This window comes from Cibotium barometz, chromosome 26, assembly GCF_041138505.1.
Source record: "Cibotium barometz isolate CiBa-2024 chromosome 26, ASM4113850v1, whole genome shotgun sequence".
NCBI classification, from domain to species: domain Eukaryota; kingdom Viridiplantae; phylum Streptophyta; class Polypodiopsida; order Cyatheales; family Cibotiaceae; genus Cibotium; species Cibotium barometz.
The window spans coordinates 41,730,132-41,742,963 of record NC_141071.1 but is presented as its reverse complement, the minus strand read 5'-3'; positions in this window follow the sequence as shown (position 1 = coordinate 41,742,963).

Sequence of the window (12,832 nt, the reverse complement as noted above, 5' to 3'; positions counted from 1 at the left end):
TAATAATTAGTCCATACTATATTAGGTATACCTACCTTTAGATGTGTCCATGTATGGGTCTTTACCACTGTAATAATTAGTCCATACTATATTAGGTATATCTACCTTAGATTCACATTTGCAAGTTCACATGTCCAGGCTCACAGCTCACATCTCAAGGCTCGCGGCACACATGTCCAAACTCACGGCTCACGTATCCAGGTTCACGTCTTTCTGCGCGAGATTATGGGCTCATGTCTCCTACCTTAGAGCTAGTTTTGCCTAGTTTTTGGTGGGTTGTTTTTTATTTTTTGAATTTGATGGGGTGAGATTAAAGAACCTAATCCTAGTTAATGGTTGTAATGTAACTAATTAAGTTTTTTTATTATTTTAAGATGATTTTACATGCTTCTACTCTACCAATTCAATAATGCATTAATTATAAAAAAATTATGAAGTGCATGAACAAAAAGTAACAATTTCACTCTAATCCAACCTAATGAAGCTCAATGCTCATATTTTGGGAGTTGACTCCACTCCTAATCAACAATTGCCAAGCTAACTCTAGGATCAAAGCAATGAAATCTAAGCCTCTTGGGCTCCTATTTCATGTAAATCACCAAAAAAATTAAGGTTTTGTCCTACCAATAGATGAACATAGAATGTCCTAATGCAAAATAAACTTCAAATGGAAATCAAAATCAACAACACATCCACCAATTCTCCAAAACTGTATGTTTTCCCAAGTGTGACCTCCTAATCAACACCGGGTAATATTGAGTGATCCCAATAGCTTGGAATGGACAAAAAAATGGTGCTAAGCCCTAGGCTATTCCCCGACAACAATGCCAAATATGTTCAAGTCAAGAGCTTACCTACCTTTACTAAAGCATGGGTAGTTTTGTTTTGTCTTTGAGCCACCCCAAATGCAACTTCCCATGTGGGTGTGCTAGCTCGTCCTACCATCACGTCCTCACTCCATTGTCACATCGTGAAGGGAGAGCTCTCAATGCCTAGATAGAGGCAAGAAGAGAGGATTCTTCATGATGGTTCTCTCTCATAAAAAGCAAGGGAAGAAGAAGCTAATCGAAGAGGAAAGCCTACAATCAAATCTATTCAAGCATACATCTATCAAGCAAGCATGAATTCAAAAGCATACAAGCAAGCTAGAAGAGGGAAGAAGGAAAGTTCACAAGTAAACTATTGCAAGGGAATAATTGTGTATTATTTATTGTCAAAATGACTTATATACATAGCTAGTTTTTACACTAGGCTAGCCAAACTTAAAAATAGTTCGCCCTTCATTACTAGTCTTAAGCAACTATGTACACTAAGTCTGTAGACTTTCCCTATATTTGGCATTAAGCTCATGGTAAGACTGCTTTATATATTCCAACACTATCCTACAAAAATTAAATGCATGTTGGTGCAAATAAGATAGTAAAGCGCCTTACGATAGGTCAAGTAGGCAAAATCATGTTAACCAATAAAGTGGTTAACATCGTGACTATACCATAAAATTAACTAAGTATCTAGGGTAAAAACTACGTCACCGATAGCCCTTTACTTGCACAGCATGTTCTATGCATTCAATTGCATACCTAGGTGTGCCTATATTATATAGACATATGTACCTTGAAATTGTAGGGGCCCATGCACAAACACCCTAGTCAAAAAAGAAAATTAGTGTATTTATTTTTTGGATCGCAATCCGCCTTTCAAATTAGTGTATTTATTTTTGGATCGCAATCTGCCTTTCGAATTTGATATTTTCAAACCCAAAAATAACGGTTTTGATCATCGATTCGACTTCCAAATTCAAAAGTTCTGATCGTCGATCCGAAGTCCAATCATCGATCCTACTTCCAAATTTAACAATTATGATCGCTGATCCAAAAGTCCGACCATTGATCCCAAAAATAATAGTCCAAATCCGACAGTATCTTAATCCGATCGCCGATCTTAAAAATAATAACCCTACTTCCAAATCTGATTGTTTCGGTCGGTAGTCCCAAATTCCACAGTTCCGACCGATCCCGCATCTCATTTTTGGATCGTTTCAAGTTTTCAGATCGTCAAAAATAACAGTTTCGGTCACCGATCCGACCCACTTGCGACGTCAACGATTCAACTGAGATTTTTATAAACCACAGAATGCAGATCGTTAGGTTCATTTCTAGATTTCCACGACATTCAAATCGCCCTTCGATTTGTCAACATTTGCACCGATCTACATCTGAATTTCAAATCGCCTAGCAACTAACATACATTGTTTGCCTAGCAAAGTCAGACATGAATTCTTATGACTAGACAACAATGAATTTTTATGACTAGACAACAAAGTCCTTCTAGGTGGATCCCATCCAGGGCCAAGGCACACAAAGAGTAATCCCTAATCCCCAGGTTGACCATGGAAGCATATAGAATGCCCTCAGATTGCCAAGAGTCAGACATGCTTGGGTTAAACATAATGCGTCAAATGTAGAGGGAATGACTATGTTTGGCCAGACCAAAATCATAAAGCCCCACTGGACTAACGTGAGATTGCAGTATATCATCAAGCCTTGCAAGGCCATATGCAGTTACTTTTCTTTCTATAAACCTAACACATTCACTGAAGTTGAGTATGGAATACTCCTAAAGTTTTACAAAGCTTATAAAGACATATAGAGAGCAAGGTGTTGAGGTTGTAGTTCAGAATTTTGCAAAGCACATATTGAGAGTCTCCTGACCGCTGGGAGGCCAATACCTCGATGTAAGACTTCTACTTACTAGAATAATCTACTCAAGCCTCAAAGACCTCCAAGAGTTACCAAAGCTCATAGAGAGGCCAATGGAGGACCAGCATTCCACTCAAACTCCAAAAAGGCCAAAGAGGAAGGATGCAGAGTCCCTAAGGCCAACTCCCTCACCCGTAATAATGGAAAGTGTTAACCAAAACATACTACCTTGCACAAGAGATGGAGAGAATAAGAGAATGAAGCCATGCAAGGGTCAATTCGGAGGCTTGCATTTAGCCAACCCTAATGAGGGTTCACTTCCTATGTGAGGCCACTAGGGGCTCACTCCACCACCACTTGTGTCACCCAAGTGGAGATCCACAAGCTAGGTAATGAGCAAGGAAGAAGGGAGCTATGGAAATCTCTACCTCCACTCAATGCCAATGTGCATACAAGAGGGATCTTGAGGGAAAGACAAGAGAAGGGAGAGGAGAAGAGAAGCTAGACTAACACCATCCACTCCATGCATACACAACAATCAAGCAAGCAAGCATTCACAAACACAAGCATGCAACCATAAGCGAGAGAGCGAGAGAGAGAGAGAGAGAGAGAGAGAGAGAGCAAGACTCAATTGAGACAAATGGGATTGTCCCTTTTCATATTCCATAAAATCATTTATATACATGAGCTCACTTTTTACAATGGCTGGCTGCCCATTACAATTGGGGGCCCAAAATTGGCTTCCTAGCTCTATGTACATCTAGCTCACTATACGACCGGCATTACACAAGCTCTATGTACATCTAGCTCACTATACGACCGGCATTACACAAGCCCTAAGCTCGATCATCCCATATATCTTTCTATCAATAAGCGCTTAGCGCAGTTACAAAATGGTAGATTACAAGAAGCATAACCACGCTTGAAAAATGATGTTAACCAAAGTGGTTAACATACCCCCTCCCTAATTCAGGTCCATCCTCGGAGCTGGCAAAGGACCTAAACAGTAGTAGATCAAGTATGTGCGAACAAAGTCACGTCACAAAGCAGGATGTGGGGGGGCTCGATTGAAGACACGGTAACTCGTCCAGAAGGTTTTCTCCATCATATCTTCGAAAGTTTGGAGGTGCCAGGCAGGCATCCACACTGGATGAGCTTGTAGTAGCCAAAAAGTTGCTTCAGTGTCACGCCTTTGTTGAGGTCGAAGGCCAAGCCTTGACTGCCTTAGTGGTGATGGCTCCAATCTTGGAAGGTTTCCAACATAGTGATGATAAGATTGAAGAAACTTATTGTGGCGCGACCATAGCGGGATATGGCAACGTCTTGTATCTGGTGTGATGAAGTCATGGAGGCACTTAAGCATGTTTGCTTTGGTGCACGGGTTTTGTGGCGTCGAAGGAGTGAACCATGGGAAATTATAAAGGAGTTTTGGGTTCTTGCCCTGCTCCTCATGAAAGAGATTCCATACCCCGAACGGGCAGTGAATCGAGGACAGATATTCGGGGTTGATCTGGAGAGCAAGCGCGGTGCCTTATAGTACTAGTCTCATATGTACACCACCAGGCTAGCTGCTCGCCCATGAGGTCAAACGTGATGGGACGAGCAGTGGTAGGGGACCTATGGTAGCCGCCACATTGTCGAGGGGGTTGTTCACGCTTCCAATCCGCGATGTGTTGAGGTAGGGTCGCAGACGTGGAGGTCCTTGGTGATGGGTGCCTCCTGGAGCTGCCGATCGAGCAAGATTTGTATGGCTTGCTCAAACTCCATGCGATCAAGTGGATCGTGCCAATTGAGGGGGTTCATTGGAGGTTCGATCTCCTCCTGCTCTCATGGTGGTGGCAGAAGGGGAATTTCTCCTTCTTCCAAGGGTTGGGGGGAGGGGATTTCGGGTTGCAGTTGTGACAAAGGTGGAGGGGTGGCCGATGATGAGGCGATGTCGAGGCTTGCGGTAAAAACAATGGGGGAGGCCTGGCTAATATCGAGGGTAAAGTTGTGATGGATTTGGGTAGGCCTAAGTTGAGAGTTAAAGTGGTAGGTGAGGGAAGAGTTGGTGAGGGAGGTGGAGTGGGGAGATGAGGGGGTGTAGAGGACTATGAGGGGAAGAGAGGGAGTGTGGTGGTGCCAGGTCGGGGTGGGGGTGGTTGGGTGCTTGTGCTAGGGTGAGAGGAGCTAGGAGGAGGAGGTTGATGGGGAGGGAGATGAAGGTGGGTGGGTGAGCACCCGGGGCTCCTCCGTCATCATCGCTGTCATCGTTGTCATTGTTGTCCTCATCCAAGTCGGTGTTGTCATGACTTTTCTAGTGGAAAAAATATTTGGTGTCGACGGCTTCTTTGGGGGTGAACTCCATGGGGAATGCCACATGCGAGTCATCAAACTTCATGATGTTGGTGGTCTGTATAACCTCCATCTGTAAATGGCAATGCTGGTACAGGATGAGGAGGCCCTCTACTGAGTATGGCGAGAGCTCATAGCACCTAAGGGATTTGTAAGCCACATAAATGATTTCCCAACCTATGCGGTGTAGGAATCGGAGGCCTTCTGCAATTTTGGGGGAGGAGTAAGGGTAAGGGCATATCCCTTCTAGTACGGTGAGGTCTATTGGTTCAATGTGTTCGGTTTGATGGGGCCATAGTGAAGGAGATGGGCCCAATTTAGAAGGTTTGCTTGGAGAGGATCCAGACAAGGAGGTCAAAAAGATGGAGGGGTGGGCGAAAGAGAGCTATCCTTGAAAAGAAGAGGGTGGCTAGGAGGGTGAAAAAGTGGTTTGGGATAGAGGTTCATTGATAAATATGTCATGTTGTAGTAGGTTAAGGCATATGGTTCGAAAATTGAGCTCGAGGTTTTGTGAGGGGTTTTGGGGAGGAATGACTAGGAGAGGGGAAGCTCAATGGCGGTGTCCACCATCAATGTGTCAATTTCTTTCGACCGCACTGGCCAGAGGGGGTGTGTGGACACCGTGTTGGGCTGCCCATGCTTCAGCGGGGCTTCTAGTTGCATGGTTTTTTGATGGAGAGCCTCCTCTGCAAACTCACAGTAGTGTTGGAAGTTGAGGTTGGTTTGGTGAGGGTTTCTTTGGCTTGCGTTGCCTTTTAATGGGGGTCTTGTGCTACGGCCTGGGCGAGGGAGAGTTCATTAAGGGCCCACTACTTTGCTTCCTATGCTTACCTGTAGCTAGCTTTGAAGCTCTGAAAGGGAGGATAGGGTGCTAGCCAATATCCGCTTGATGTCCTCCAGGGCCTGTTGGAGGTTAATATTGGTGATGGTGGTTGTATAGAGAGTCTCGTGGCTTTGCTATTCCTATGCATTTGCAAGCAACATCTGTTGTTGCGCCACCATTGCCAGGTCCTACTGCTGCCGATACATATAGCGTGTCATCTGTGTGATAAACTCACGAGAGCCAAATAGGAGAAGCCCTAGGCAAAGTCTGGCACTTCCCCATGTGCTGCACCACGGACTCCTTCAGAATACACCTCATGTGAGCGGCTCCCCGTGCGCACCCAACAGAGGGTTTCCAAGGTATTTCTTTGAGAGAGGAAGCAGGAGAAGAGGGCCTAGCTTCTTAGTGATGAGGAGGGCCTGGCTTCTGAGTATTTCTTTGAGAGGAAGCAGGAGAAGAGGGCCTGGCTTCTGAGTAATGAGGAGGGAAAGGAGAAGAGCCCATGGATGTGAAAAGATGCAGGGGAGAAGAGAGCTTGAGCTCTTGCAAGCACACACACACACTCACACAAATCCTAGAAGAGCACACACACGGTGAGAGGCTGAAAATTCTTCTTCTTCTTCACACAACAAAAGAGGTCTACAAAGAAGATAAAGTGACTAACACACATAATAGAGTATATACAAGCGGTCCATAATATGAACATGCTAAGAGGAGTGGATAGATGTGGACTAGTCGGTGTAGTCCAAGCTGTAGAATCTCTGGCGAAGATATGTCGGTGCCAGCTATCAAACCCGTGAGTGATATAAATGTCGAACGGCCATGCGGGCGCCTCATGAGTGTTAGCTCATGTTGAGCTTGATATCTCAACACTCCCCCTCAAGCTCAACTCCTACTCATGCACTCGAAGCATATCTCAAAATTTGCGGAGCTTCTCAGTTCCCAAGGCCTTCATGAAGATGTTAGCAACCTGATCCTCTATGCTAACATAGGTCAAGTCTCGATGTCGCCTTCCAAGACTCTCTCCCTGATGAAGTGGTAATGCACTCAATGTGTTTCGTCCGCGGGGTTCCTGGCCAACTGTATACTACTAAGATTGTCACAATATATGATAACCTTTCTCTCCACATACAACCCCAAATCAGCGAGTAGCTTGCGTAACCAAGCTACCTCACATGCTGCCACTACAGCTCCTCTATACTCTGCCTCTGTACTCGACAAAGCAACTATGGGCTGCTTCTTGCTGCTCTATGTCATAGCAGCAATCCCCAATAAAAACATAAATCCACTGGTAGATCTCCTGTCTGAAATGCTACCTGCCCAATCTGCATCTGTGTACCCATATAGCTCCAATGGTACACCTGTTGCATAAAACAATGCATAATCAACAATGGCCCTCAAGTATCGAAGTGTGCGTCGCACACTGTCAAGATGTGGTTTGCGCAAATCATGCATAAACTGGCTCTCTAAGCGAACAGTGTAGCTCATCTGGCTTGCTCATCGCGTGACATAGATCAGACTCCCCACAATCTTCCTATACATAGTGCGATCCTCCAACACATAACCTGCATCCGCACTAAGCTTGCCATTTTGATCTAATGGCACCGAGATTGATTTACAATCAGCCATCCCATACTTGGACAACATGTCCAATGCATACTGTCTTTGTGACAACCAAATACCCTCAGGTGTGCGAATGACCTCAATTCCCAAAAAGTAGCGCAGATCTCCTAAATCCTTCATCTCAAACTTCCTTTTGAGAAGACTTTTCACATGCTCAATCTCTTCCAAGTTGTCTCCCCCCCAACAATAAGATCATCTACATATATGGTGATGATCACAATACCCTTATCACTCTTGCGCACATACAAAGAGTGATCTGCATCTGCCATATGAAAACCAATAGTGACAAGATACTTAGCAATCTTGTCATGCCATGCTCGTGGAGCTTGCTTCAGCCCATACAAGGCCTTACGAAGCTTACATACATACTCTCAAGGTGACCTGTATCCTCAAAACCTAGTGGTGGGCTGATCCATATACACCTCTTCTTGCAAGTCACCATGCAAGAACGTATTTTGTACATCCATCTGATGTAAAAACCAGCCTTTAGCTACAGCCACTGCAATCACAACTCTCACAATTTCCATCTTTGCAACTGGGACAAATATCTTCTCATAATCAATCCCATGTGTCTGTGCATATCCTTTGGCTACCAATCTAGCCTTGTACCTGCTTATTCTACCATCACTGCTATGTTTCACCTTATACACCCACTTACAACCAATAGCTTTCTTGCCTTCAGGCAATGGCACCAAATCCCAAGTCTCATTTCCATACAATGCATCCATCTCCTCATCCATAGCTTTCTCCCAAAACACATTTCCAATAGCCTCATCAAAGCATGTGGGTTCTACAACCTGCATAACTTTTGCCATATACGCATAGTGATGTGCCACATAACCATCATAAGTCAACCTCTGCACATGATTTTTGACTCTTCCAGATCATAACTTTGCATTCATGGCTTCGATAGCCTTCTTCACACCAAGTGTCCTCATTGTTGCTAGAATCCCAAGATCCTCTCATCAAGGCTCATCTCCGAGCCACTAGAATCTCCATCAACAAGAGAATGCCCTGTAGAAATGTCAGGCATACCAAGGGGATCAACCACTTTCTCTTTGCCTTTTATGTGATGTACCAACTACATTTTCAAGAGACTGGTATTATGACGCAGCAGCCTACCACTCGATGGTCTATCAATAGAACCGCTCGATAAGGACTCTCCTGGTCCACTCAATGATTGTGATTTTGCTGACTTGCATTCTGTGCAACCACATTTCCACTTACATCAACCCCAACATCACCCTTTTCAGTAGCATGCCAGCTACTCATCTCATCAAATACAACATCCCTGCTTACCCTCAATTCACATGTAACAGGATTATAACATTTATATCCTTCTGCTCAAGGGAATACCCAATAAACACACATTTTCTGCTTTTGGATCCAGCTTGGTACGTAACTCATCTGGCACATGCACATATGCAATACATCCAAAAACTTTCAGCTAAGACAAACCAGGTTTCTTGCCAATAAACTTCTCCTCTAGCATTACATCATGTATGGTTGCAGTAGTAGGAGTCATGTTCATGATATAAACTGCTGTAGACACAACCTCAGCCCAATAGCTATGTGGCATATTCTTCTCAGCCACCATCAATGCTCGTGCTATCTCTGCAATCTGCCTGTTTTTTCGCTCTTCAGCAACTCCATTTTACTGTGGAGTGTATCTACATGTAAATTTTCTCTAAATGTCATTCTTTCATGAGAATTCAGAGAACTCATTGGAGAAGTATTCTCCCCCTCCATCTGACCTTAGGCACTTCATATGCTTTCCTGTCTGTTTTTCAGCTCTAAAATTATGAAAATGAGTGAACACTTCACTCTTCTCCTTTCATGAAGTACACCCACACTTTCCTCGTATGGTCATCAATGAATGTTACATAGTACATATAGCCACCCATAGACATAGTCTTCGCAGGACCCCATACATCTAAATGCACAACATCTAGCACATTCCTACTCACATTTCTGTCATGTGAAAATACATGTTTTGTTTGCTTTCCATATTGACATGCTTCACAAACTTTCTACATACCTTCAACTTTAAACTTAGGCAGCCCTATCACAATTTGTTTAGTCTGCATAGACTTCATTTGTTTTGCACATTGACATGCCCAATTCTCTTATGCCAAATGTTTGTATCTACAATAACTCCTGAACCATTTGCAAACATTGCAGCACTCACTTCAGGCATATTTACATTCAATGTAAACATTATGCCCACTCTATTGCCTTTTACAACCAACCTACACTTATCTTTAAAGTCTTCTACATAACAGCCATCAGGGTTAAACTAAACCTGCAAACCCTGCTCAATAATCTAGCCAATAGAAATCAGATTCTTTGTAATGTTCGGAACATGAATCTGCAAGGTACTTAACCTTACCATCCTGCATAGACAATGGCACATCTCCAACATGGATAATCAGATGAGCAGTGTCATCCCCTATTTCAACAAAACCTAGTCTTTCACTCAAGACTCTTCATTTCCTTGAACCACGCACCATGACTTGTCATGTGGTTTGAAGCACCTGAATCAACATACCATACATCATCATCCTTACATGCTGCTACATCATTTCCAGATATAGCATTAACCACATGTTGCATAACAAACAACCTCTCATTATTCTCATTATTTCTACTAGAGGATGCATAGTTGTTTTACTGCACTTTTCCATTTTGCGTCACTCTGCTTCTTATAGCAATCTGCCTGCACACGCCCAAGCTTACCACAGTAAAAATAGCTTCGTGTATCATTATGCTGCCTTTGCCAATCACCCCTGCCTCTAAATTGGCCTCTTCCACATGTATGTTGTTGTTGTGAATCCTGGGACTGTTGCTGCTGCCTGCTGACCATAATTTTGATTACCTGTTCAGCCACCACCTTGGCCACATCCACAACCTACCTCATCCTTTACCTGAACTTGTGTAGACGGCCTGCTGCTCTGAACTATTTTTGTTTTGTGAAGATTGTTGATCTTCACCCAAGTTCTTCTCTTCAATGATCAACATTGACATCAAATCTGTGAAGTTGGGAATGTTCTCCCGAGTCTGAATAGACGTCTTAAACGCCTTGTATTGTGGCCCGAGACCATGCAAACACACTTCCACCTTATCATCATCATCCACAGAAACACCAATTGATGCAAGGGATTCCACAATGCCCTTGAACTTCAAAGCATAATCATTCACGGACATATTCTTCTTCTCCACAGTATGAAGCTCATTCTTCAACTCAATTTTTCATGCCTTGGTGTTGGTTTCATACAGCTTCACCAAGGTGTCCCAAGCCTCCTTAGGTAACTTGGCATCCTGTATATGCCCAATCATAGTGTCTTATATGCTGATAGAAAGCCAATACATGACTTTCCTTGCTCCTTGATTCCAATCCTTGAACTCTTTTATATCTGCAGCAGTTGGATTAATGTCCGGTATCTCTGGTGCCTCCTCACGTTCACCTTCAATGTAGTCCCAGTAACCTTTTCCCATCAGGAAATTAGTCAATCTAAACCTCCAAGCATGGAAGTTGTTCTTGTCAAGCTTCTCTGCAACAATCTGGTTTATTCTATCATTTAACATCTTTTCTACAACATAAATTTTCCAGCAACAATAGTACTCTTGCTGCTTGACTTGCACAAACTGATGTATTCTCTGCAAAGCGGTACTATACTGCACCTAAACTATCACAACTAGTGACCTTACTTTGCGTACATACACCCAATGGCAACTTTGAGACCTCTTTGCAGCACACAGAGTGTCTGCACAACCAATCCCCCTTCCTGCAGTTCCAAAAACAGAGCTCTACAGAGAATCGAAACTTACCCGTAGTGTTTGTGAATGACTACAAACTGAAAAACGGAGGTCTAGAGACGAGCCCGGAAAGTGTTTTCGACCCACAAATCTGTGTCCAATACGACAATATAGTTGCCTTGTAGCTTTCCTTGCAAAAAAAGCTTCTCAATCGAAGTTCATTTGCCGGTGCCTCCCGAAGAGCTCCCGACGACGACAAGGGTGTAGTAGCCAACACAAAGGGGGAAGAGTAGATGAAGCTCTTACCCTCGCACCGCTTCCTGTGCTTCTCTTGCTTGCTACTTAGCCCTTAGCATGAACGAGGCTCTGATACCATGAAAAGATGCAAGGGAGAAGAGAGCTTGAGCTCTTGCAAGCACACACACACACACACACACACACACACACACACACACACACACACACACACACACACACACACACACTCACACAAACCCTAGAAGAGAACACACATAGTGAGAGGCTGAAAATTCTTCTTCTTTTTCACACAACAAAAGAGGTCTACAAAGAAGATAAAGTGACTAACACACATAATAGAGTATACCTGACCATAACCGAGCATGTTTCATCTCCCAATCTTCCTCTTCAAGGTCTACGACTTGGGCCATTTTGACCACAATGTTTTTCCCCCGATGTTTGGCTTGCCGCTCTTTAGCCTCTTATTGGGCTGCTTGTTTCATTTCTTCATATTCGATTTTTCATCATTTTTTTATCATGAATGGCCCTAAGGGTGGTTTCAGATAGTGGGCCATAGTAGCGTTTCAATTTGCTACCATTGAAATATCTCACCATCTCGACGTCGTCGAGTGTCTCTATGGGCAGCACTGCGCCTTGTGAGGGGTTATCTCAGTGACTAGGAAAGGTCCTAAGCCTCTGAGCTTGAGTTTCTTTTTATGGGTTTTTGTGCTAAAGTGGAGGACCATGTCACCCTCGTTCATTTGTTTGTCCTTTGGCTGGTCATCAAACCATTGTTTACACCTAAATTTTTTTGACAATCACACTATAGACAGTGAGGAGGTGTGTTTCATCAAGCTTTTCAAGCTCAAACACGCGACAACTGTGAGGACATTTCCCATGAGTTTTTCTTTTACTGTAATTTACAAACGCGGGACCAAGAACTCCATAGGCATAACCGCTTCAGTACCAGTCAAACTGAAATCGTTGCCGGCTGGCTTCAACCGTTTTGGTTAGAATGGCACAAAGAACTTTATTGGTGCTTTCTGCTTGGCCATTGGCTTGGGGGTAGTATGGGGGGAAGATTTCATGTGAGTGACGAGGAATTCTTGTAAGAGGAATTGTATTATCTCATTAATGAAGTGCGTGCCATTGTCGCTCACTATCTCAAGGGGGCAACCAAAACAAGTGATTACTCACTCATACAGGAATTTGGCAATAGATCGCGCATCACCTTTGCAGGTAGCCCTTGCTTTGACCTATTTCGTGCAATAGTCCATGGCTACGAGATGATGTATCTAGCCGCGAGACTTATTGGTCCAATGAAATCAATACCCCATTTTTCAAATGGTTGCAAGGTCAC